We start from the raw sequence: 26,624 nt of genomic DNA, 5'->3' as shown, positions 1-26,624 counted from the left end.
ATTTTATCTTGTGGTATCAGCTCCAGCAAAGGCAGAAACCACAGACATGAAACTTTATGCTGTTTGCTGCATTTAGTCAACCAGCTTGATGCAATAAAAGAGCTCATATATATCTCCTTTCAGAGCCTTTGCTTCCTTGTTTCAGGATTGCAAACACCTGCAAAACCCTCTGCAAATATCTAATCACCACCTGTAATGTGACTGAACGGCAGGACCATTCTCGGTCTTCATCACCTTCACTGTCCTGGGCAGGGATTGCCAAAGTTGCTCTTTGCCTTCACTTTCTTTGAGCTTACACAATTTTGCTGTTAAGCACATTGCAGAACAGCCTGGTGACTGATGAAATACCTTGCAGAGATGATAGGACACAGTGTAGATCTTCACGCTGCACTCTCACAGGAGAGCGCTGCACGTTGCGATGGGCCAGGATCTGTCAGAAAGCTTCAGACTTTTTGACCGACATATCCATGCTACAACCTATGTCATGATCTGATATTTTGAACAAGAAAAACTCCTCTGACCTTGCATTGAATTCAGGTTTGCATCCAGAATGGTTGTTCACTGAAGCCATAGAATTTTTTGTCTTAAGACCTTTCCATCCTATAAATTTGGGATCCCGCCACTGCAGAGGCATTTTGTGATATATGTTCAGAGTAATGATCAGTGCACCAAGTGCATGTTAGGAGTGGAGTTAATGTGAGGGCATTTGGCTTGCGGGCACCATGGAAGACCTCTTGCCCCTGTAAAGCTTCATATGGCCAGGTCTCCTTTGTTCAAAATGGAGTGTTGGCACGTGCCCATGCTTGCGTCGCACTGGTAGGACTGGCTCTGCAGCAGGCTGTCAGCAGGACAGGTGTATACAGGAGCTCAGCTGAATCATAGAATCATTTAGGTTGGAAAAGACCTTCAAGATCATCGTGTCCAACCATCATCCATGCCCACTAAACCATGCCCTGAAGTGCCTTGTCTACGCGCTTTTTGAATACCTCCAGGGATGGTGACTCAACCGCTTCCCTGGGCAGTCTGTTCCAATGCCTGACAACCCTCTCAGTAAAGACATTTTTCCTAATATCCAGTCTAAACCTCCCCTGGCACAACCTGAGGCCATTTCCTCTCGTCCTATCTCCAGCCACCTGACAGAAGAGACCAGCACCCACCTCGCTACAACCCCCCTTCAGGCAGTTGTAGAGAGTGATAAGGTCTCCCCTCAGCCTCCTCTTCTCCAGACTGAACAGCCCCAGTTCCCTCAGCCGCTCCTCGTAGGACTTGTGCTCCAGGCCCCTCACCAACTCGGTTGCCCTTCTCTGGACACGCTCCAGCACCTCCATGTCTTTCCTGTAGTGAGGGGCCCAAAACCGAACACAGCACTCGAGGTGCGGCCTCACCAGTGCCGAGTACAGGGGAACAATCACCTCCCTGCTCCTGCCAGCCACACGGTTTCTGATACAGGCCAGGATGCTGTTGGCCTTCTTGGCCACCTGGGCACACTGCTGGCTCCTATTCAGCCGGCCGTCAACCAGCACCCCCAGGTCTTTCTCTGCCAGGCAGCTTTCCAGCCACTCTTCCCCAAGCCCATCACGCTGTGATAAATTCATCTTATGTATTAATTCATCTTATGTATTTGTTAATCAAACCGGTTTTGTAAGCCTTGCACAGTGTGTTCGCTTTTGCAAGGCAGCGTTAGCTCCTGCAAACAGGTGCAGTTGGAAACTTTGTAACTGTAGGGTCCTGCTGGGTGAGCGGGATGGCGCGGCTTTCAGTGCCTAATAGGGAAGTATTTTGAGGTGCGCATGCTCTAAACAACAAGAAACACAGAAGACGACTACAACTTTCATCCCACGACCCCCTTAGCAACCAGGCGCGCAATCGCAGAAGACACTAGACAAGGCCACGTGAGCCGGGACTCTGGGTTTTAGCCCGGCAACCAGGGGCTATAAAAAGGGGACTCTAAAGGGGTTGGGCGCGCGCCTGTTGGTAGAGCAGAGACTCCCCGGCCGCCCAGCGCTGTTTTGCCTGTTTGCTGCTTGCTTCAATAAATTTTGATTGGACTGTCCACAGGCTGGCGTATAATTTGTCGTCGCCACCCATAACAACGCCACATGGGGTCACCGTGACCGAAGCGCAGGACCCGGCACTCGGCCTTGTTGAACCTCATACGATTGGTCTCTGCCCATCGATCCAGCCTGTCCAGATCCCTCTGTAGAACCCTCCTACCCTCGAGCTGATCAACCCTCCCTCCCAACTTGGTGTTGTCCGCAAACTTACTGAGGGTGCACTCGATCCCCTCATCAGAAGATTGACTGTGTGGCATTCTGTGATTGTACTACTTCTTACACCCTGCCTCACTGGGTCCTTCTGTAGGCACTAAGGTGGGGAAAGCAGCATTTCACCTCATTGGAGATACGTGTCTTGGGGACTAAAAAGGGAACTGCCTCAGGAACAGGGGTTTGTAGGAAGGGCTGAGATGCTTCTCTGGCTACACTCCAACCTCATCCAGTTGGTGACATTTCCACGCAGGGAAAGTGGGCACAGAAGTAGCTGAACCTGATATTTTCTGTTGTGTTGGTCCTTCCACTGCTGCAGGTCACTGTTTTATAAACACTTCATCTCTAGGTGAAGGGGTTTGTTCTCCTCCCAGCCGCATGTTACAGCGTGTTGGAAGATGATCGTGCAGGAGCTTTGCCCTCAAAAAGAGTAAAAAAGGGACAGGAGTTGTCTAGCTTGGCTTAGGTGCTTGTTTCAAACATTTTAAAAGAGATACTCTGTTCTGCATTAATTTAAAATATGGCTGAATTGTTGGCAATGAAACAGTTCAGCACTTGCTGCAAGATACCTATGACTATGTAAAGCAACCCAGGTAACTGCCTGATGCACACCCTAAGTTGCCTTTTTTATATTCAAGTGGTATGAGCGTGTAGGTACCCATCTCCTAAAATATCGGAGAGACTGAAAAGGGGAGGAAAGATTTTTCTCTTTCCCTTGTATTCTCTCCTTCATCGCTTCCCTTATCTAATAATCTCAGCCCCTCCCTGATGTCCTTGCTGCCAGCTTCCTCTGTGCCAAAAACCAGTGATGCAGAGGGAGCAATGCAGCCTGGCATCTCGTCACTGCCTGATACCCCTGCGCAGAAATCGGCCACCAAAGCAGTGACTGCACCTGCCAGCATGGCTCTCCGCTGGGAGCCGTGTGTGGCTCTCAGCAGACCTTGCACCTCTTCCAGGAGCCACGTGGGTTGTGGTGTCAAGTGGATTTGTTGTGGGTGCCATGGCAATGCCAGACACCGTCAAATCCAGATAACCTCACTTCTCTGAACCTGCAGGAGAGCGCGTGCCTCCCTAGGCTGAGGTCTGGTAGGAATCTGATTCCCAATCGGCATAAAAACAAAGAGATTTTGTGCCTCCGAGGCCCTGATCTTCGGAAATCTCAGCCTTTAATTCTCGTTGGTGTGTGTGGATGGCAAGTCCATTCTCCAGAGCGAGGCAGTGCCCTGGGACAGCTGACAGGGTTCACTGAACTGGAAACTTGACCCTCTGTAGCTCTTCTTGGACCCTGTAACTGCTTAGCAAGTGTCCCATTTTAACCAGTGCACTCATGTGGCACAGTTTTAATCCTTCACTGCTTCTGAAGAACAGTCATTTAAAGTGAAATCCTGGCCTAGGAGGAGCTGGTGGGAGTTTTGAACTGACTTCAGCCAGGGCCACCGCTCCACCTCTCACCTCCCTGCAAGGGCACTGAGCAAGCAGAGGGGGGAGGCTTGCATGTATCAAGTGCAGAATAAAGCAGGGGGGCCGGGGGGAGGAAGTCAGGGCGCTGAACTGTGCATTAAACTGGTGCTGCCAAGGGACTCCTGCCAAGGAGGGGAATATGTACTCTACATGTCCCATACACATGGTCTCTCCTTGCTCAGCATCAAGGCCACAATGTACCAAGCACTTTTGTGAGAAAACAAAATACGCAAGTAAATAGCAGCAGCCTTTAGCTCCAAACATGTCTCGGTTGGTTGCTCCTGTTTTCTTGTCAGAGGAGTGGTTCAGCTAAGGGAAAGGTGATTGAACCATTACCAGAGGGGGAAAAACACCTATTAAAAGTGAAATAATTCAAAATACTGGAAATGGCTCCCTTATGTGAGAACAACTGTTTGCCTTGGCTGCTGACCTGTCCTTAGCAATCCTTTCTCTTCTCTGCTGCTGACAAAACCATGTTCAAGAGCTCTAGGGTGATTCCTGACCTGGAGGGAAGCAGAGCAGGAGAAGCATCCTTGTCCATACCAGTACGCGGGTTACATGGGAGAAACTGTGAACAACGCCAGGACATTCGGACTAGCTGCAAGTATCTGGAGGCTGTGAGCACTGAAGGAATGAAGGGAAAGCAATGGGTTGCTAACTCAAGTTTGAGCATTAGGAGTAAAATGCTTAAACTGAGCAATGGAAACTGTAGATTTAAATGTCAGGATATATTTCCTAACAGTGATTTCTGTCAAGTTGTTGGATAATCCCAAAGGGAAGTGGTGGAAATCTCATACATAGAGATACTTCTCAAATTAGGTTTGGATGAAGGCAGCAGAAAATACATACTTGCAAAAAACAGTGAGCTAGATAATCTAGGAGTATTTTCCCATCTCTAAAGTGTGATTTATGCTATAAACACTGCCAGACCCTGCAAACTAATCTGTTGTGCTAAAAGTGACTCAAACACGATTGCTTATATTTTTACACCCCTCATGATGTTCAACATTTGGTTTGCCAGGAAGAGTTGGAGTATCCAGGACACACTTTACTGTGAATGGATTTCATGAACTATAATTAATAGGCAATAAATCCATACAAGTGGGAAATGTCTCGGGTCTTGTGCTGGATAATAGGAAAGGACAGGAACTGACTGGTTTGGGAGGTTACATTTTTGTGTGAACTTGGAAGGAATTAAAACACCAAGGCTACTTTTGAAGGGCCAGTTAGGGCAGCGGCCACAAAATTGTTCTTTACATTAACAGTAAAAAATGTATTTGCGCAGCTATTTCTTGGATGGAAGCTAGCACAGAGACAGCTGGTTTTAATTACGCAAACAGATGCAATAGCTGAGCAATTACAACTTGATCATGAGCCCATGCAAGGCGAGGGGATCTTTAGCAGTCTGTGCTTAAACTGCTTGTGTTGGGCAGGATCAGACCTGCAGACGATAAATCTTGCACTCACCACAGCAGTCCTAAGAAACTGCTGGGAGTAAGACTTTTTCCCTATGGCAGGCTCCATTTGTGCACTAGCACACCTTTTTCTGATTTGATGGTGAGTGCAGGTCTCGGGGAACAACCAACTTGACTGTGGTTCATTGGCTTTGTTGGTGTTTCTTCCTGCTTCCAGTGGGGTAAACAACAGGACAATATGACTAGGTGTATCTCTGGGCAATTCTCTGCCACCATTTTGGGGGACAGTGCAGCTATTTCTTGTGTCTTGCCAGAAGGGTTTGCTACTGATCATGACAGTAATTGCTATCAGTGGTAATGGATTTTTATAACACTCAAAAGGGGTTTCATATTACTACCGACACACTGAAAAGAGAGTTTCTTGCCCAAAAGAGTTTAAAATCCTAGTTCAGATATGGGTCTATTGATCTGTGACTGTTTTAGGCATAGATCACCACAGTACCAAAGCACAACCAGGCTTACCACCCCACTGATGGCAACAGGACTTTGGTTGTTGGTGGCAACATGAGTACGGTTAAGCCCCTACTATATGTCTCTCTTTATTCAGTGTCTTTAAGTATTATTTTCCTCCCCCTGTTTGTTAAAAAGAATGTACAGGGTATCAACAGGTGAGCCACAGCTTCATCCACATATGCATATACACATACATATATGCATATGTGTGTGTATACACACACGTATATATTGTACAGGCTTTAAAAAGAAGTAACTATAAGCTTCCAGCTGTCCAAACTTAGCATTATCTTATTATCATCAGTCATGGGGCTGCAGTGGAACAACAATCTAGCACTGCTGAGGAGGACAAATACAAACTCATCAGAGGAAAGACGTCCACTTGTGCATTCAAGGAATTGTGCAAAACCCCAGCCTTTAACTGCTTGTCATAAAAAGCCATGGCTTCTGCAGGGCGTTCCTGTCACCCCCTCACCTCCTCTGCCCCAGGGCAGAGCCTGTTCACTGTGTCAAACTGAACCGAGAGGGAAGTCTTCTCCTAAGTCAGAGTCCAGCCCTCAGGCTCTCGATCTGACCCTGAAAATAGCAGCTCTGACCCCTATGACGTTGGGCCTTCTTGCCTTTTCACTCTGTTTAATATCACTGACAACTCTGAGTAGGAGGATTGTTTCTGGCATGTACAAGAGTACTCATGAAGCATTGCTCCGCTGATTAAAACATGTGCAAAACAAACTGTGTCAGGTCCTGCCCCGTCCTTCCCTCAGGGAAGTCTGCCCAGCCAGAACAGCCAGATGAGACCCTCTGTGAGCCTTTACTAGAGAGAAGCGAGAGTGGGATACTTCAGAAAGCAGCCGCTGTCCTGTTGCTTTTAAGGCCACTTTGTAAAAGACTGACTCAAACTGCTCCCCCCACCAACATGAGCATGACTGTGCGGCCATCCCAAAGCTCTCTGACCTGGCAGTGTCTGCTTTGGTTTCTCTATGCTTCTGTGACAGCACCTCATGCTGAAGGGGAGCTTGTCGGTGCAGGGTGAGAAATGAAAAGGTGACCTAGCTGTTGGAGGAAAACATACAGGGCCTCGCCTTCAGGCTGGGCATCAAGCCTGCCATCTGGTTGTTAAGATTACAGCTGGGTTCCAGGTTGGCCAGGTTCCCTCCTTCCCCCAGCTGGACTTGACTCTGGGGGATGTGCTGCCTGCATCTGGCTTGCAAGTGTCTCTCCTCCTCCTTCCTCTGTCCCCTCTAGTTCAGATCCCTAAATCCCTCCCTCTGTGGTAAAGAAGGGGATGTGGGGATCTCCCAGGCCTCTCCTTCAGAGATGGTTGATACTGTTTTGACAACCCTGCTCATTCTAGTCTTGTCTGATTCTGTACCCCCAGCTCCACGCTTCTGTTAGGCTGTTCCCTCTACTTCTCCTGTGAGCAAAACACAGCAGGTATTCAGTCTCCTTTTCCTTCTTGTACTCCTGTTTAAAATCTTCCCCTTACCACAAGTTCTTCCTCTGCTGGTGTCCTCACAAATTATGTCTGAACTACTGTTCTAAGCAAGGAGAAGGTGTCCGTATCTGTTTGGCAATGACTTCTGGCCATTCCAGACCAGCTCCAAGAGCTTTCTCAAAGAACCTGAGGATGCTCAGAAGCATATAAAAGTTATAAAGCATTAAAGCATTTCCCACCAGATCTAATCCTATACAGTGTTCAGCATATAAATATGAGGTGCTGAACACTGTATAGGATTAGATCTGGTAGGAAATGGTATCATATGGAGGAATGACTAGGCTCCACATTTGCTTAGTCCTCTGCCATATGGTGTTGGGCAGACACTTAACCTTTGTGATGGGAATAATATGCAGCCCACTTCAAATTAGAGTGGGGACCTCTTAATTCCTTCCAGAATTACACCCTTGTTATGCGAAGTTTGAGTTTTATTACAGATCTTAGACCAACATTTATCTCGTAGCATTCGATCACTGAATTTTTCTTTGGCTAGATGCTTTTTCATTGCAACTCCTGCTGCGACTTTCCCAATACTGCCCTTTTTGTCAGTCTATATATTTTTCTGGTTGGAACCGTAGATCTCTGGATAAGCAGTATCAAGTATTGCTTTGAATATTGAGCAATTAGATGATAGAAAGCTCCTCCACAAAGCCAATAAAATGGTCTCTGGTGCACATACAGTTATCAACAGTGCATTGGTGCTCTGTTCCCTTTTGCTTTATTAACCCTGGCCCTGTGGGCATTGAGCAATGGTCCAAATGATATCTGTGCTGCACGTACAGTGCATTCTGCTGGCCACTTCTACATAGCAAGACAACAGAACAGATTTCTGAAGCTGAGTACTTATACTTGCAAACACATTTGCAACATTAGCATAAGTTAGCTTATGCTTGCAAACATCCACAGTGCATGCATGACTATTTAGCCAAGAAATGGGCATGCACCCACACTAACCTAAATGGGGACAATTTGCCTCTCTACAGTGGCTGTAGCTACAGCAGGAATATTCTGCACCCTCCCTAACAACTTTTATCTGCACTTAGGTTTTTAATCATTCATAAAGTGACTCCGAGTGAGACATTATGCTTCCTTCAAGTGAAATCTACGGGATTTGTGCTTTCTTTTTGTGCAAGTGAGCAGGATGTTTTCAAAGAGGGACTAAGAGAATGGTACGGAAAAGAGCTGTCTGATGAGGTAGGGCACACATTCTCATGCAGAAAAGCCTATTTCATTATCACACAATGGGCTTTACTTTTATTTCTGATGGCATCTTTGGGGCTTTGTTTGCTACATGACAGCAACATACAAACAATATGTTACTGCTCAAAAGCTACCTGGCATGACTACCTCAAAAAAGAATAGAGCAGCGAATAAAGACAGCACAGAGGGAAGTGATGACAGCAGCCACATTTCAGATAGGTTAAGCTTTGTTTAAATGGTGTTTTGATGAAGAAAGATTAAATGATGTGCTGGGAGTGGTGCAGTATGACTAATGAGAGAATTCACAGTTATAAGTGATAGGAGAGGAAATATCAGAAGCGATATAAACCATCAGGCATCCACACACTGGTGGATTGTCAGGAAAAAAATTTGCTGATTGGCAAAAGATATCACTGCTGGCTGTTTTTTTAACCTTCCTCTGAGAGGTTTCAGCCCACTAGAACTATCTCCAGAGGATCCAGTGATGAAAACTTGGGCCCAGAAGTGTCTTGCGGCAGCTCCAGGCTATGGCTGCATGAACGAGTTGGCCTGAGATAAATTGGGGCTGATTTTTGGCTTGTTTGTTCCTCCCAGTAACAGCCCAGCTGCCCACTATGATGCTGCAGAGGGTAGAAAGCAGCTTCCCGTGTTTTCATGGCCAAGGAAGCGCACTGATGTTTATCCAAGGGTATATCCAACTGCAGACAGGAAGCTTCTTGCAGGATGGCAAAGTTGCAGTGAGTTGTTTGTGTAGCTGTACTCAGGCAGGAGGGAACAAGAACATCAAGAACATCATAGCCCCATTGATTTGGCGGGGGAGCTGAAGTTTTCAATTATGTGATGAGTATTAACGTTGTGTTGCAACTCTATGTGTATTTCCTCATGAATTTTCCAGTATTTATTGGGCCTCTTAGGCTGGGTACAAGTTGTATTAGTGACATATAATAATAATAATTAGTTCTACTTTACAGAAAGCAGCACTACAGCAGAAAAATGATCTGGCAGGTGCTTAGCTCAGGGCTAGAAAAAAATGAGTCCCCAACAGCACTCTAACCAAGAAGCTAAACTGCCATAGTCCTTGAGATGAGTGAGGTTTTTTTCTTTCCAACAGCTTCAGTATTTACACCACTCCACTATTTTGGTCTTAGTGGTTTCTGGGCTAAACCAGTGTATAACAATGGAGAGGACTGAGGAAAGATTCTGTGAATGGCTCTGGACAGTGGCTCCACATGCAGTGTTAAGAGAACAGTTTAGTTATGAGAAGTTGTTCAGCTGAATATCATGAGGCTGCTGTCCACATTGACCAGTAAAGCTCAGCCCATTTCAGTGGGATATGGCAAAATTTGCAGTAAGGCTCCTTCCTTACTCTCTGAGATTGTGCTACTCCCATGTCACTGTGCAGTACTGTTTGTCACAGCTGCGTTGGTATTGCAAGACCTTGGAGATACCACAGCACTAGGAAGACAGCACCTGGCCGCTTGGACCAAGTCCTAGCACCAGTGCTGCAGGGACCACGTAAAAAACAAACCAACCACCTTTTCTTTCTGGCAGAGATTTTGACCATTGATCCGTATGGCATTGGACACACAAAGGAAAATACCAATAACAGGAAAAATCCAGCAAGAGAGAGGTGTGTCTATGAACTTTTCAGTTCAATTGCTCTATTTCAAGCCTTATCCAAAATCTAATGGATCAATGGGAATCCTTCCAGTAACTTCAGCTGGGGTTTTATAAGGCTTGAATTAATGGCCTGGTTGCTATGATTCTGCATGCTCCTCTCACAGTACCACTCAGGGTTGTGCCTCCAAAAAAGAATTAAGCAAACAGGGCTCCTTGATCAACATTTTGCAGATGGCAACAAATTAACTCACTTTGGAAGGATTTGATAGCAAAGGTTTGTCTCCAACTGTCTAAAAGTTTTCTATTATAAATGGAGGGAGAAAAGGCCATTTTTGACCCTGTTTATGGCCAAGTTCCAGCTGTATTAGGTTTAAGGCTAATTTTCTGATGAGAGGTAAATATTTAACATTAAGACTAAAAATGTCTTAGGAGTAAGGAGCTCTTTGGGGTTAATGTGAGTGTTTGGCATAGGACTGCAAACTCATCTGATTTGGAGGAGAAAGAGCATGCTCTAGTGTAAAGGTTCAGGCTTCTCCTGTGGTTCTCTTTTACCCTTTGGGCAAAGGTCTCGGTGGTGCAGTGTACCAATCCAGCTGCTACCCTTTATTCTCCAAGTTTCTTTTTTCTCCTTGTGTCTTTTGAGGAACCCATCCTATCTCTTTTTTAACCATGCTGCTTATTTGTTCAAAAAATTCTCCCTTTGCTCTCCAGCGCCCACCCCATGTCTCATCCCCAGCAGCCGCAGTCAGCTATGTTCCTTAAAAGCCAGACAGAGTTTTAATAACCAGCCAGCCAAGAGAGGCTGGTATTGAGTGGCAGCTTGTGGGTACTCATGTACCTGCTTGCACACACAAACAAGGCTCTGCAGTCCCTGCCTTGTGCCAGAAAATAGCTGGGTTTGAAACCACAGAGCTGCAGACACAAAGACAGGGCTGTGGTCAGGACTGGGCTGAAAGAGCAGTGCTTGTCCTGGAGAACCTCACTTCGTTTATGACTGACTCTCTCTGGGCCGCTTTTAGTGATGTCGGATAAAAAAAAAAAGATAGTATGTACTCTGTAGGAGAGTATATATACATGTGTGCGTACACCCAGAGGCACATTTATAAACAGACCACAGAATAGATTGCAATGCTTGAACACACTCCAGTGTGTCTATGGACATCTTGTTCTCTCCTTCTGTCCTTGAGGTATCAGGTTTCCTTGTTTACAGTCTGCCTCATTCAGGATCTGGAATTCCTAAAGAGCAGCAAAACACTACCATGTGACTGAAGACTTATTTCCAGGAAAAGCGGAAGAGGTTCTGGGAAAGGTCAGTCCTCACGTTCTCGCTTGCTCCCATCAAGAATACAGAATGGAGGTGAAGCCACTGTGAAATCCCTGATCCTTTGTCTTTCTGTTGAGCCTGGGATGAGATCTAAAGGAAAATCTAATGCTTGATGCAGAGTTCCTTACACTCCTCATATTTTTCTTCCTCTTTAATGGTTTATTGACATGGGACATTTCACACAGAAGCGAGATTCCTGCCTCCTGGTATGTTAGTCGATACAGTGGCTTCCTTATCTTCTGAAGGGTTATTTTTGCATGTGCTGTCAGAATTGGTCATAACCCCGCTTGTGACATCACTAACATGGGACAGATCCAGGCAACAGTACATGTAGGAAGGACTATATTAACATAGTAACAGAAAACAAATAAAGAGGAAAACACAGACAAAACCAACAGCCCCCAGGTCCCATATGCCAAAAGCATCAATAAGAACATTTCTAAGGCTCTTCTCATTGGGCAAGAGCAGAACTAGCGAACCTTGATTATATGGGGTTATCTGGATGGGTGGCATCTGGGTCCCTGGGCTTGTGCTATAGCTTTCAAAGACCCTGCACTATAGCAAGTCCACAGAGCCTCTTCTGGCTGTGCCCCATAGGTCCCAGGACGCTAGCATCTCTCTCCTTGTGATGGGGCCATTTTGGCCTCCTCAAAGAGGAGGAGACCTCAACGACTTTGCCTTTTTAGATGCTGCAGTCATGGTTCCTGGCACTCTCAAGGTGTTCCTGGTCCTGGATGAGATGGGGTATGAGGGATGAGCAAGGCTGAAACCTGCTGCTGACATGCCTTGTCCAGCAAAGATGATGATGGATGTGATGGAATGAAGTGCTAGAAAAGGTAACGGAAATCCCTAGTTACCTATCCAATGGAAGACTGGAAGACAGTGCTCACATGGTTGGCTTTTGGCATGAGCAAGGTGGACAGTTTCCTACAGTGGCTGTCTGATGGCTGCCCTGCCCTGCAAGGCCATGTTGGCTAATTGCTGCTGTGAGGGAGGGATATGGTGTGAGGGACACTGGCTATTCCTGGGGATCTGCTGCTGAATCTCTCCTTGAGGCTGCAGCCACTGCTTCCATCCCTCTGATCTTGCTGGCAGCTGCAGGAGAACCCTTAGATGATGATAGATACTGAATCTTGTTCTGATAACATCGTGACCAACAGCAAAAATTCCCGCTGTCTAGAGTTTTGCCCTGCAGCTGTGTGTCTTTGTGCTTTGAGGTGCTGAGTTTTCTGGTCTAGCTCCAACAAGAGCATGTACAAGCAAGCTTAAGTTTTAGCAAGAATCCTGCAAAAAGGCTCGCATGCTTAAGCTCTTTCTTAGATCCAGGCTCAAACTCTCAGTCCCAGGCAGGACCAAGCCCATAATGATTCTCTATTTCTGCACAAATCTGCTGGAAAATACATTAATCTGGAGACCTGCAGCAGGCTGAGGGTTTAGAGCATTCCTCAGGCATTCTCCACTTGGCCAACCCACTCACATATCTATACAGGCCACCCGCACAAAGTCCCGTTGTGCTGTGTCAGTATTGCAAGGGTCATTGATGAAGTTGCAGGGGTGAAAAATATCAACAAATATGCAGTGAACACACTGTAGCTCTATCGCCATGAAGTGAGAGCAGTAGGTACTCTAGGCTCCATTGACTATTCCAGTGCAAGTCAGTGTTGGATTATGGAGCAAATCCAAAATTTGGAGAAGCAATAAGGAAAACCAGTAACATCTGCAGTCTTCATTCCTGAGGGACACTGACTATAAAACACAGGTGCCTATAAAATCTGGCACACATTGCTATGCTATGAAAAGAAAACTCATAGCTGCAGCATGGTAAATACCTATAGCACCTGGTGTGGAAGCTCAGTAATTTCAGGAAATTCTGATTCACTGGCTAAAGTCTAGACTGTAACTTAAATTTAGCCACCCTCCCTGAGATCAGGGCCTTACCTCCTCTCACTGATAGTGGCCAGTGATGGTTACTTGCAGAAAGAGAAAAAGAAATGAGTATAGCTTGTCTGTCCTTCTGGTTACAGCCAGCAGCAACCTGGTGATCTTCTAAGCCAGAAGTTCCTTGTGGGTCTTCAGGTTAATACCAGAGATCAGCCATGGGCTGATCCTCTTTTTGGACACAGTTATGGCTTTGGACTCATAACATCCTGCAGCAACCAGATTCATGGGTCCATGAGGCGCAGTGTGAGATATATTTGTGTGCTTGTTTTAAATATACATACTAGTATACTGTAGTATGTAGCATTTCTGCACATTCTCCCTTGCCCACGTGACAATATCAGGCAATTGTTCCCGAGGTTCAAGTCCCTTGTATCAATCAGGCAGTGCAGAGGCACGGTCTGGTTCCTGTTAACATGCAGTCATCTGGCCACTGGACTCTTGGTTACTCTGAGTAGAGGTGTGACTTTGAAGAGAAAGTCCTGGACCAGAAAAGCCCTACCCCAGAAGGTGCCTGCCTTACTGTACTGTGTCAGAGTTTGTACTGAATGGAGTCTTGGGCCATGCAGTCTGTTTGCTAACCAGAAGGCGTATGTGCTGCCAGGCTGCAATTCCATGTCAGTTTGAATCAACAAGTGTGACTTTTTTATTTTCCTGAGATCTCATCTGAGCTGCTATCAGCTTGGATCCAACCTGGTGGATCAATGAAAGTTATGACGCTATACAGATTTGTTTTTCAGTGGCATTGATAACCCAGTGTTGCAAGATCCTCAGCTCAGACTCAGAGTCTGGCTAACTGAAGGTTGTGAAATTTCCAAAGGCAACAAGGGGGAAAAAAGCAAAAACCCAGTCTCCCCTGTGTTGCAACTGTGAGTGCAATCAGTCGCAAACAATAATTCTCTCACTGGACACTCAGATTCATTTTAGTTGGGTCCATGGAAAGTAATTTCTACATATATCAGATAGATGTCTGACCTGAGGGTTAAACCAAAGAAATCTGCTTGCAGAAAAGTTGCAAATGCAAAATTCTGGCATGGCCATCCAAGTTCTGCCCTCGACTAACACAGTTTGTCTCAAAATTGTGACCACGTTGAGCAATTGTAGAGGGGAAGGGAAGAATTTAACCATTCTGAAGAACATCTGTAAGCTAAAAACCAAGCAATGAGAACCACCAGAAATGGAAAGACTTGATTAATGAGCAACACTTCAATGAAGGTATTTCCTGTGAAACAGCTCCCAGGGCTGCACTGGTGCTTCAAAGCATTCTCCTTCATTTTCTTGGCCTGCTATGGTTTTAGCTGCTCTGTGCCATAGATAAATGAGAGGACCCAATTTCCCTTGCTCAGCATTTCAGCTGCTTTCTTTGACTCAAAGTGTGGGCTAGTGGCTGAAACATGAAGGTACTGTTTAATTGGATCTGATTCCCACAGCAACATACTGAAGCATTTCTGGTACTAGTGGGCACTTCAACACCTGAACACGACACAAAGACAGAAAGATTCTAGTGAGTATTCAGTGACGTTGGTTGGATTATGGCAGTGCAGAGAAGACCTAGTCTTGGGCTGTGAATGTGATGTATAGGCAGGGGACACGCAGGCAGTCCCTACCTCAGTGAGCCTGGCCAGAGCTCAGCAGGACTTTCCCAAAACGGTCCCTTAAGCAAATTCAGAGGAAGGGTCCCAAGGGGAAGAATTAACACAATTTGCACCTGGGAGTTGAGGAAAACAGAAGAAAAGCTCTAGCAAACTCTGCTCCAGCTCTTCCCACTTGGAAGAATGAATTCACAATGTGAATTCAAGCTCCCAGTAATCCCCCAGAATATAGGCCAGAATAAAAATAATGTAATCTGATCTAATCCCATCTAATCTAATTTCATTTCTCTCTACCATGAAATGGCCATAAAAACATCTAAGACATTTTTACTCCTTTTAAAAGTTGGCCATCTGCAGGATCATATTACGCATACCATCGCTATATGGACACTGTTCCTTAGTGGAATTATCATTTAACTGAACCACAATATGTTGCAAGAGGAAATCCTTGTAAATGACAGCTACAGCCAGGAGAAGCCTTGTGAATATTTTTACTAGGATCACTATAATAACAATTGGAATATGCGACGCTACAATGATCATTAAATTTTACCCACTGTGGAATTGCCATTGTGGATGACCTTTCTTTCAGCTAGGGCAAAATGTAGCACAGAACAGGCTCCTGATTCATCTTATCCATACCTCAATGGGCCTGTCTTCAGTGGCCTTTCATATGCATGCAAGGAGGAGCTAAGATCCCCCATCTGAATCTGAAAGAGCAAGTGTAAGAGTAGGCCAAAGACCTTCATACCTTTTAATGCAGTAAATAATGTTGCATATGCAGTGGAGCAACCACTGAGAGCAGTGCTTAACACCTCAGGTAGTTTTCCATTTTTCCTTGACTAGTATCTTGATCATCAGACTTCTATATTTGTAACCGATGTTACATTGGACTCTGAATATAAAGACCAATGACAAGAGAAAGTGGCAGTAATTTCTGACTCAACATTTTCATCAATCAAAAACAATCCTAAAATGACTGACACTGCATCGGCTAGGGCAAGAATCTGATCCCTTTGTACTTAAGATACTGCTTGAAACCATAAAATCAAATGAGGTCACGTATATAGCAAGGTGCATGAGTAAAGGCATCACAATCTGACACACGTCTTTGGTGAAGCACATTGAAGTCCTCCAAAGGGAGGTGCAATAGAAGGGTGAAGTGTTAATAGTTCCTTTGACTTTTTACGACTCCTGTTTTGCAAAGACTGATCATGTGCTGTTGTTTTGAACTTCACTCGTGTTTGTTCTATTTCCTAGATCTGCCTTTGTGATGGCCACTCCCAGAGTAATCACCCTGAGGAAATTCATGTCTGCACTGATGAAGCTCAGTTTTATTCTCAGCTCCTCACTAAGAATATGGAAGTTTTTCTTCTACCTGCATTTTCTCCAAAGCCTTCCTAATTTACAGATCAGTGAATTAGTTCTGGCTGCTTTGGTGTCAGCTCTTCCATGTCATCTGCACATACTCTATTACTTCTAGGATCCCCAAACCACATGTGAAATGTGCCAGGTAGACTTTCTGTTGCCTGGCATTTTGTGCACAGGGGTACACAGGGTCTGTGTTTAAATTCTGAGCCAGGCGTACCAAGCCTGGATTTCAGTGAACCAAGAAGTTGTGATGACACCATAGATACGGACCACAGCAAAAAAAATATTTCAGCCAACAAGAGCTGAATTTGCAGCACCTGGTGGTGTCGAGACCAAGGCACTAATCTCTGACACTGGGTTTGTTTTTTTAAGTGGGTACAATACCAGGTCAGTGTTAGGCTACTGCAGATGGCTTGTGTCCACACAGTGTGGGTACCTCTGTATTATACCTCCCCATATTTCCCATTTTGTGTGCAAAAGTGTCTTGGGATGTTCTCCTGCTTGTTGAGGGGTACCCAAGGGATTCTGCTGAGTTCAGCCTAGTTTTTCTTCTCCCTTCCTTAATGAATGGTCACAGAACGATTAGTTCCAGAAAGAGAACCCTTTAAACTCCACACGTCAACTGTAGGCTGTGCCCTGCACAGAGCAAACAGTGTCAGGCAAACAGGAGGAGGTCTAGGGTTATGAAAATGGCCACTCAACACCATGGTCCTCAAGAAAGCTCTGTGTTCCTACAAAGACAGAGCTAACCTGCCTCCACACCAAAACACTGAAGACTGGCAGGGGCGGGAGGAGCCCATGTCTGGATGCATGAAGACTCCACATTATGAAAACCTCCCAAAAACAATACAGAGGGAACAATAAAGTGTTTCAAAATTTGAGCCCAAAGGAAAAGCAAATTGACGTCTAACAAAAGACTGATTTTCTTCTCCCATAGAGAGGTGTCTGCCACTTACTCGAGCTGGCAAGTCAGTGTCTCAAAGGGCAATTTAACCAAGTTGCATAAGGCCTTGGCTGGGTGGCTGTAGAAATATAGGGCCTCTTATCTGAATGCTGGCCACAGCTGTTACGGATCTTGAAGGAATTATCTCTGTGCCTGTCAAATGTCTGCTTTGTAAGCAAACAAAGAGGCTGAAACACTAGTGGTGCACATGACACACTGCAGCTCATAGGGCAGAGCCAGGAGGCAGAAAATGGGAGCTTTTTTCCCTGGTGTCAGAAACCTGATGTCCCATGAGTGACTCCAATGGATGGATAGGCCCTAATCCCTGTGCATTATATAAACCTGTGCCTTGTCATAGAAAAATAGCCAATATGGTCTAAGCACTGATCTCAGTGTCTTTGGTAAGCTATAAATCGTCTACAGGTCTCATGAATATTCTGGCATATAGCCTACAGAACTACATTTGTTTTCTCTCTCACCACCCAGGAGTTGTTCCATATAAATGTGGGTAGACCCAAAAGGGCTGATGCTAAAAATCAGGATGTGCATTGGAGCCCTTTCACATTAAATATCTTCTTCCTTTTCTGTCTTCCCTCCCTTAGTCACCACTGTATTTTTCCTCTACAATACAGTCACGGTGCTTCCTCTGTGAACCAACCTAGCTGCCTTTCCGTATCTCTGGCAGTCTCTCCATTACCAACACCCCCACAACACATAATAAATACCCTTTGAGAGCCTGACCACAGAGAGTGTGGGATGCCTGTATATTGGGTAACCAGAATACTTTGTGTTCTCTTTTGTGTTTTTATGCTACCACCAGTTCCATAAAACCCCTTGATAATTGCCCATTGCTGTGACTCTTTGCACGTATGCGTGTGGGTCCAGATCTTGTCCGTGTGCAACATGAACCTTAGCTCTCCCAAAGTGTAGATGTTGTGGCAGAATCTAGTCCAAATATGAGGACTGGCGACCAAATGAGGATATGGATTTTGTGGTTTTTTCCGTTCAAGAGTTTCCTTCTTTGTGCTCTGTCAGAAATTACTGGCACTGAAGAGGAGGATGGTGACAGTATGAATGGATGAATGACCAGATGAATGAATGTGAAGGGCTGTCCTGAGGTCTCTCTCCTCTGTTTTTCCTCTGACAGAGACCTCTAGGTGTTCCTGCAGTGTGTTCCTGAGCTGTTTATCCACGTCTTTTTTGAAAATATCTTAGTTCAAAGTGACACAGCTTCACGTTTTCTTTATATGTATAATCAAATGCAAACAATTAAGATTGCCTAACTGAACTCTGTGCCAACAGGTAACTACAGTTCAAAGGACCTTTTACTCAGTTAACAGGTTGGATAACATTTCTTCCACACCCTTCAAACAAAGTTGTAGTGTAACGTCTAACAGAACTTTCCTGTCAAAAACTCTAGTTCTAGGGTCAGCTCTCAGGCCAGCTGCCTGAGGCCCCAGGTTATGAAGGACACCTCTGGGCTGAGTAGAAAATCGATACAAGACATTCAACGTTCCACTGAAAAAGTGGGAATGCATCCATTTCAGGTTCCATGCAAGACTACAAGGCTATTGCCAGTTCTGTGTGTCAGCTGAAAACTAACAAAGCAGTATCACCTTGCAATGAAGACAATCTTATCAAGGACTACCAACTAATTTCCATTCCAGTTATGTTGCTGCAATTTTTATCTCATTATTCTCAATGACATCAGGCAGAGGAGGTGTTAATATAAAGGAAGATTGTGTTTCTAGTTACAGCTTAACACTATAAAGCAGAGAGTGTGTTTTGTTCCAAGCTTTGCCATAGATCTGGGTTGCTTAACATACCTTTGCCTCAGGGCTTTTAATCTGCAAAGTGGTGTGAGCAGTTACACTTAGCTGTGAATCTAAAATCATTCCTATATTTAAAGTGCTTTTTCTGGAAGATAGTGCTGGTGCATAAATATCATTGCAGTGCAGGTGGCTTGGCTATACTTGTCATAGGAGATCACCTCCAAGTGTCTGCTGTATTTTGGAGATTCACATGGTTAAGTTTGTGCTCATCATTTATGTGGATAGCTGGATTTAGTTTAGGTTGGGCTGGAGGTACTATTTGGCTAGACAGGTGTCTCATCCGAATGAAATCTGAATCTTCAAAGAAAGGAGAGCAGCAGGGAATGGACTCAGCCAAGGACTGGCTGTGAGATACGGGGCTCTTCAACTCCCAGGTTCAAATCCAATAAAGTTGATAGAAATCACATGGCTTTCTTGCCATCTGGCAGCCAGTTGGGAGCTTGTGTGCATTGTATTGGTGAATTTTACTATCAAATTACAGGACAAGTGACTTCATCAGCTCTAAGGACAAGCTGGGAACAGTGATGAAAACCGAATAAACTATCAACCTAGGGCAGTGATTTGGTACTTTAAAGGAGTGATGTGTGAGAGGAATGAATTAAGTCTTAGTCTTATAGCTCCCTTTTTTTGACAGAGGAGGAAAGACTTTACAGCAGGTGACCACCAAGGCTTCTTCCTGGGTGATCAAGGAGGTCAAAATCTTCTATCAGCTCTGTGGTCCTTACCATGAAACTAGATGATGGTTCTGATGCATCAGAAAAACTCACAGTTCTAACCACACATTTTCTTTGGTTTGTTTGAGAAGGCAGGTTAACCTCCCTTTTTGAAAAAGGTTTCTTTTGTCTTCATACTCACAGAAAAGATGGATGTGAATACAAGAATACAAGGGAGAGGTAAAGGAATGGTTTGCCAGCATGGCCAGGGCACCTGCAGGATGTAAAAATGTCCAGTGACTCATGGATGCGCAGTGATTTTATAAAACCTGCCCTAACTCTGTGCAGGCTTCGGAAGGGCTTCTACCACTGAAGAATCTGGAGTTGTGACACCGTTCAGCTCCAGCCTTGTATCACTTCATGGTTTTTAAACTGATGTGATGCCTCAGTTGGTGGCTGTTTTATAGTAGCCTGTGGCTTCTTGTGTACTGCAAAAGACAAGCCCTGTGATTTCTGAAACACCCTGCTAATTTGAAAACAGATACCAAGGCACACTGCAGTCTATCAGCAGGGGAAAGGGGTTTCCAAATTTCTGCTCACCCCAGTCTCATCACTGGGGAGAGCTCTCATTTCTCCACAGGCTCCAGAGCCTCCTTGTAAAAAGTGATGAGGGACCAGTGTGCCTCTCTCAGTAGGGAGTTAATTAACGGCCCTGGGTGAAACACTGGGGGGAAGGTGGCTATTTTCCAGCAATTTCTCTTTTTCCCCCTTCCCTCAGCACAGCTGAGGACTCCCTGAAGGCTGCCCCCAGGCAGGGAGGCTGCAGTCAGCAGGGACTGTGATTGGCTGAAAGCACCCCATGTGACCAGGGAAGCCATTTTAGCTGATGGGGCTTGAGGGGAGCTGCAGGTTTGTATGTCCTCTGGTCAGCAGTGGTGTGTGGGCTCAGTTTGCAGGTGTGTATGTTAATAGCAGCCGTGTTAAATTGCATTTACTGTAGGAACAAGCAGTCTGGCTGCTCTGGAGGTGGGAGAAGTGAAGTACTGGCCTTGTCTCCTCATTCCAAAAGGCATTGGAGGGGAGCCCTGTCCAGGTGAAGCCTGCGGGGCTTGGTGGGGAGGTGTCCAGAGCAGTAGGTAAGGCTCTGCACACCTTTTGGGTTTATTTATTTGCATAGTGTTGGTGTGCTGGTGCAAAAACTGGTTACAGCATGTGTGCGGGAGTGTATGCTTGCTTCACCCACTAGGTGTATTTGGAGAACTGGATTGGGCCATCTGTATTTGGAACTCCTGGCATGTGTTTCTGTGATGTTTGGTTGCTTTCTTTTGACTACACTTGTTTTATCCATCTTAGTTTCCTGTTTGTCTCGATTTACCTGTAAACTTGTAGGGCCTCTTCGTTGCAACAATTCATTTTAGGTAGGGGGATGCATTTGTGTTGTTGTCTGGCTGGAACTGAAGTATTGAGAGGTCAGCTAAGAGAAAGGCCTAGCTAAAAATGTGCATGTGTTTGCCAGTGCTTAGGCACAGTCCTGGAGCTGGTTTTGTTTCTCTACATTGGGTTTATGCACCTCTTTACATTTCACTTTGAGTTTGTGGTCATAGAAGCAGAGCTTGGCAGATGTAACTGGTGTGATTCTTCCAGATGAAATTTCAGGGTAGGGAGAGAATTTTAGGGCATTTTCAGGTGGACCTGGATGTCCCAAGGCAAAGTTGGAGCTCCTGGAGTTGTTTAAAAAAAAAAAAAAAATCAGCACTTTTGCATGAAACCAAGCAGTAAATCATGGGCAGTGTGTCAGATTAAAATGAGAAAACAGGCCCCCAAAATCACTGTTACCACATTCTGTCAGTGTTAGCAAATAAGAATTAAACTCATGATTGTGTAAATGGGGAAACTGAGGCAGGGACTGGCCAAGACCACACATTAAGTCATTGAAAGAGCTTGGAGTGTCATCTAAGGATTCTGTGTGCAACTTCTGGTTAGAACTGATGATTTTGGGTGTCTCATTGTGAGAGCTTTAATAGAGCCTGATGTGTGTGTGTTGGTTTTGGTGGGGGGTTTTTTGGGGGTGGGGTGTTGGTGTTGTCTATGTCTGTGTCCCTCTCCCCACCCTAGATGTTCACTCCTATCTATAAGATACAAAGTACCTTTCTACTGCACAATTTTAGGTGCTGTAGAAGCAAATAATCTGGAATAATACATGGTTTTGAAAAATCCTTACCTTGCATCCCTTCTTCCTTGAGTAAGAAAGACTATCTATGGGAAATATTTCCACTGACACGTACCCCAAAGCTAGAGGATAATGCAGAGAAACCTGCTTAGCTTTTGTCTGCTGTAGTGCACAGGTGAGAATTGGCTTCCAAGTACATGACTTACCATTTCTAAAATAGGAAAGGCCTATGCAAGGAGCAGCAGATGTAGCTACAAACCTTCCAGAATGTATTCTCTGTGTGACTGGTGCATGTTGTTGAAACTGGGGTCTCACTTTAAGGAAATAGCAGAGAGGAATAGAGAGGAACAAGGAGAAGTTAAACCTTATCATGTTTGGCATGTTAGTGTGGGCTCTGAGAGCTCTAAAGGGACTCTCCCAGAGGCGTATGTTGGTTAGCAGTTTTGGCTTGCCACAGGTAATAGGAGGCTGCACTCATGAAGAACTAAATGTACAAGTTTATTAAAACACCACTAGCCTGTTGTCATTCTGCAGGATAGATTTCTTGTCTTCTTTCATCACACTTTATAGAGCATGTTGAGACACAATTGAGAACACTCTGCTGCTCTTGTTCCGAAGCAGGGAGTGTTCCTGTGAATGGGAAAGCTCCATTTGGATTAATCATGGGTGATTAGGTGTCTAATGGCCTCTGCAGCTCTTTAGATCTGAGATCTGCAGCAATAGCCGATGCAAAAACTGTGTGTGTGTGTGTGACAGTGAGTAAGAACTAGCATGCAAGGGCATGTGTACAGCCCTATCTATAGGCATGTACATGAGTTCTGTTTTCCCAACCTTGCAATTTCATACTTTGACCAGGTTATATCTCGCTGCTGTCTATGTGATCACTTATTCTTGCCCTCAAAAACAGGGTTAGTCAGCATTTTCTGAGCTTTTTGGGGTATTGTGAGGAACTACAGAGTTGTCAGGAGTGTGTGTCTGCATAGAAATAATACCAGTAAAATCATCACTCGAAAGGGCAGATTGAAACTCATAGGTTTTGGTGTTTTGTTTTGGGTTTTTTTGTGCTTGGTTTGATGAGCAAAAAATGAATGCATTAAAAAAATTAACCAGGCAGTGGTGGGAATATGAGAAGTGAAATCTGTTTGCTCTGTGTGTGTGTGTATGTATATGTGGGGTAATTTTAAGTGATGGGAGAAGAAAACACACTAACCATCCCTTTTTAGCAGTGTCCCAATGCCTGTTTCAGATCTAGGCCTGCTTACTGATCTATTCAGTCCTTCCTCTGGGGAGTTTCATGGAAGGTCTTAATTTCTGCAGGCCATCTCTCTTTGTGCTGCTCCGTGTGCTTGTTGTGAGGGAGAAAGATCTTGTTGTCAGATGTCTAAAAATCTATTTCAAAGTGGAGTAAAAAGCATGAGATGTCTTTTTGTTCTGCATTTGTGCAGCTCCTGCTCAGCAGGATTGCTCATGACTGAGATCCTTGATCTCTATATCAATACAGAAAACTAGTAAAATAAGCTGCTACCTGGGGCAGGCTGAATTCCTAAGTCTGACCAAGGTGAAAAAGCAAGGCTCTTTAAATGCCAAACAGACCATCTGTCAACGGGTTATGCCAGGTTTCTTGAAGACCAGCAATACAACTCAAATTGTGAAACTGTCTAAAACATTGCGTAGATAAAAGTTTCATATCACAAACTATTAAGTTGTGATGAAGCCACAAAAAATCTTGCCGTGTAAGTCATGCTTTCTGGGAAGGAAGCAATGAGACAATAACAGTTCAGCTCACTCCCTAAACCAGCCTACTAATGATGTTTGACATATCACAGGGCCAGGCACTTGAGGTGAGAGTGATGCATTTCAAAAGCCTATCTAGGCTAGTACATTGCAGTCAACTGTTCTATTCATGTTCTTGGAAGGTACCTCTCACAAAAGTATCTTTACGGAGACTCACTTTAACATGGTGAATCCCTGTTGTAATGATTCATACAAAGGCAGGCATAGATCCTTGATGCCCTCTGAATACTTGTTTGCATCCTGATGACTTTTAAGAATGAATAGACTATGGGTTGATCAGCCCAGGCTGAGAGGGTGGAGGAAGAAGATATTGCTAAATGAATGCTGTGCTATTAATTGCTGAGCAGATGCCTCCCAGACTGTAAAAACAGTCTTTTTGCAAGGCTGCTTCTGGGAGGCAAGATGCAGCTGAATAAATTCCAGCCTGACAACAGTGAGAAGGTGGCAGCAGCACTTGGTTAAAGTTGCTGCTCCAATACCTGAGCTGAGCTGAGGAATGCTCTGGGTTTGTGTTCTGTATCCGAATGCTTGTCCTTCCCTAGTTCCCATTTTGTGTGGCTTTTTTGCTGTAGTATGTACTATTTTATACCAACACTTGTTTAAGTGCCCCAGGTGGATACAGGTAGAAATGGAAAGCTCTTCAGACTGCATTTTCCCTGAAGTGAAGCAGCAAATTAAACTGGTCTTGCAGATCCATCCATTGTGGCGTTGCCCTTTACCAACAGTTTTGGGGTTTTTGTTTGTTTGTTTGTTTCCCCCCTGCAGTTTCTGCTCCCATTGTGTGACCTTATTCCGCTGAATTCCATCTTGCAGAAGGAGATACTTCCCAGCCTACACTCCAGTGAGAGGCCATGGCCTTGGGCCCTGATTCTGCATATGGGAGTGTCCTTACCCTAGTTTCCATGAGTGTGAAACCTGCTGGTTTCTGTTCTAAAATTAAGTACAGGCATGTGTGTGTGTGGAATTGGGGCCTGAGAGAACAGAAGCAAAATGTCTCAGAGTGTCTGCTTTTCACTTTTAACCCTTTGATACGTATGTCCTTTGAATTTGTTCTTGAAATGCATTCACTTTGCTGTATCTGCTTGGGAGTCCTTTTGCAAGGAAGAAGAGGAAGGAGAACAGAAATGTTTTACTCTTAGGTTGTGATAGGTGCTTTTGACAGGGGATGGCATTGGTTTCTAATCTGGCAAAGTAATCGTCTCTGTCCTACAGGGTGTTGTCCAAGCATCTCTTGGTGTATAGGGGATTTATGGGCACAGATCTTCAATGTCAGCAAAATAGCAGGTCTCTTGGGGACACCTTGGATGGCTAATGAATGGGCCTCTGAAGTCTTGTCTGAAGGAAATTTATGAAGGTGTGGAGCCAGTGTCATTCAGCAGCGTGAGAGGATTTGAAAAATAGGTATGTGGCTGTCTTGTGTAGGTGACAAATGGATTGCATGGGTGTAGAGAGACTGTGTGCTCACGGTCTGCACCTCAAAATGTTTCTAGAGCTGCAAAAACGACTGCAGGAAAGCTGAGGGATCTCGGATGAAGCTCTGAAATGGAAGACTGGCTTTCAGTACAATTTTGTAGACTGGGAAGTGTATAGGATTGTGCTGATAGTGCCCTGTTTTTTTTAGTGCCCTTTGTTGTGGTGGTTTTCTTTTTTTTTTTTTTTTTGTTAAAGCTATTGCATATGGAGTCATAAATCACAGTGAGAGTCATACCTCAAAAAAGCCAGAAAATTAAAAAGATAATGTCTTCCTTTATTTTTTTGCATTCTCATTCTTTTGTTTGATTTCATGATTTCCAAGTGACTGAAGTCTGCGCTGCTACTGTTGCAAGGATGACAGTCGTCACCACTGGCTACAGCAATCAGGTGTCTGTTACTCATGAGGTCTTCCTTGACTTGTTGGTGAGGGCTAACTGTGTACCTGCAGGGTGATTCAGCCTGTACTAAGGCCTTTGGTGAAATAACATCTGGACGTGCCTGGCTATCTCTGTAGGCAATGGGGAACAGTTATCACAGTTCCGGAGTTAGGAGTGTATGGTAGAGATCAGACCATACTCCACAAAGATACATGGCATGCTCCTTGAGAAGCTGGCGTTTCATGGCTTGGACAAGTGTACTCTTCGCTGGGTGAAAAACTGGCTGGATGGATGAGCCCAGAGGGTTGTGGTGAATAGGGTGAAATCCAGTTGGCGGTGGGTCACAAGTGGTGTTCCCCAGGGCTCGGTGTTGGGCCCCGTTCTGTTTAATATCTTTATCGATGATTTGGATGAGGGGATCGAGTGCACCCTCAGTAAGTTTGCGGACAACACCAAGTTGGGAGGGAGGGTTGATCAGCTCGAGGGTAGGAGGGTTCTACAGAGGGATCTGGACAGGCTGGATCGATGGGCCGAGGCCAATTGTATGAGCTTCAACAAGGCCGAGTGCCGGGTCCTGCGCTTCGGTCACGGTGACCCCACACAACGCTACAGTCTTGGGGAAGAGTGGCTGGAAAGCTGCCCGGCAAAGAAAGACCTGGGGGTGCTGGTTGACGGCCGGCTGAATAGGAGCCAGCAGTGTGCCCAGGTGGCCAAGAAGGCCAACAGCATCCTGGCCTGTATCAGAAATCGTGTGGCTGGCAGGAGCAGGGAGGTGATTGTTCCCCTGTACTCGGCACTGGTGAGGCCGCACCTCGAGTGCTGTGTTCGGTTTTGGGCCCCTCACTACAGGAAAGACATGGAGGTGCTGGAGCGTGTCCAGAGAAGGGCAACCGAGTTGGTGAAGGGCCTGGAGCACAAGTCTTATGAGGAACGGCTGAGGGAACTGGGGCTGTTTAGTCTGGAGAAGAGGAGGCTGAGGGGAGACCTTATCGCTCTCCACAACTGCCTGAAGGGGGGTTGTAGCGAGGTGGGTGCTGGTCTCTTCTGTCAGGTGGCTGGAGATAGGACGAGAGGAAATGGCCTCAAGTTGCGGCAGGGGAGGTTTAGACTGGATATTAGGAAAAATGTCTTTACTGAGAGGGTTGTCAGGCATTGGAACAGGCTGCCCAGGGAAGTGGTTGAATCACCA

The 26,624-nt window shown here is 45.3% G+C and overlaps 1 long non-coding RNA gene across 1 annotated transcript; it reads left to right on the top strand.

Annotated features, from left to right (window-relative positions):
* Nucleotides 1-1,586: 1,586 nt before the first annotated feature.
* Nucleotides 1,587-20,646, top strand: LOC121232466. The gene is made up of 3 exons (XR_005930928.1): nucleotides 1,587-1,720; nucleotides 8,312-8,317; nucleotides 20,632-20,646. It is a non-coding gene; the product is annotated as an uncharacterized LOC121232466 (long non-coding RNA).
* Nucleotides 20,647-26,624: the final 5,978 nt, after the last annotated feature.

This window comes from Aquila chrysaetos, chromosome 20, assembly GCF_900496995.4.
Source record: "Aquila chrysaetos chrysaetos chromosome 20, bAquChr1.4, whole genome shotgun sequence".
Taxonomy (NCBI): domain Eukaryota; kingdom Metazoa; phylum Chordata; class Aves; order Accipitriformes; family Accipitridae; genus Aquila; species Aquila chrysaetos.
The sequence above is the reverse complement of the archived record's forward strand: the minus strand, read 5'-3'. Positions and strand labels throughout refer to the sequence as shown.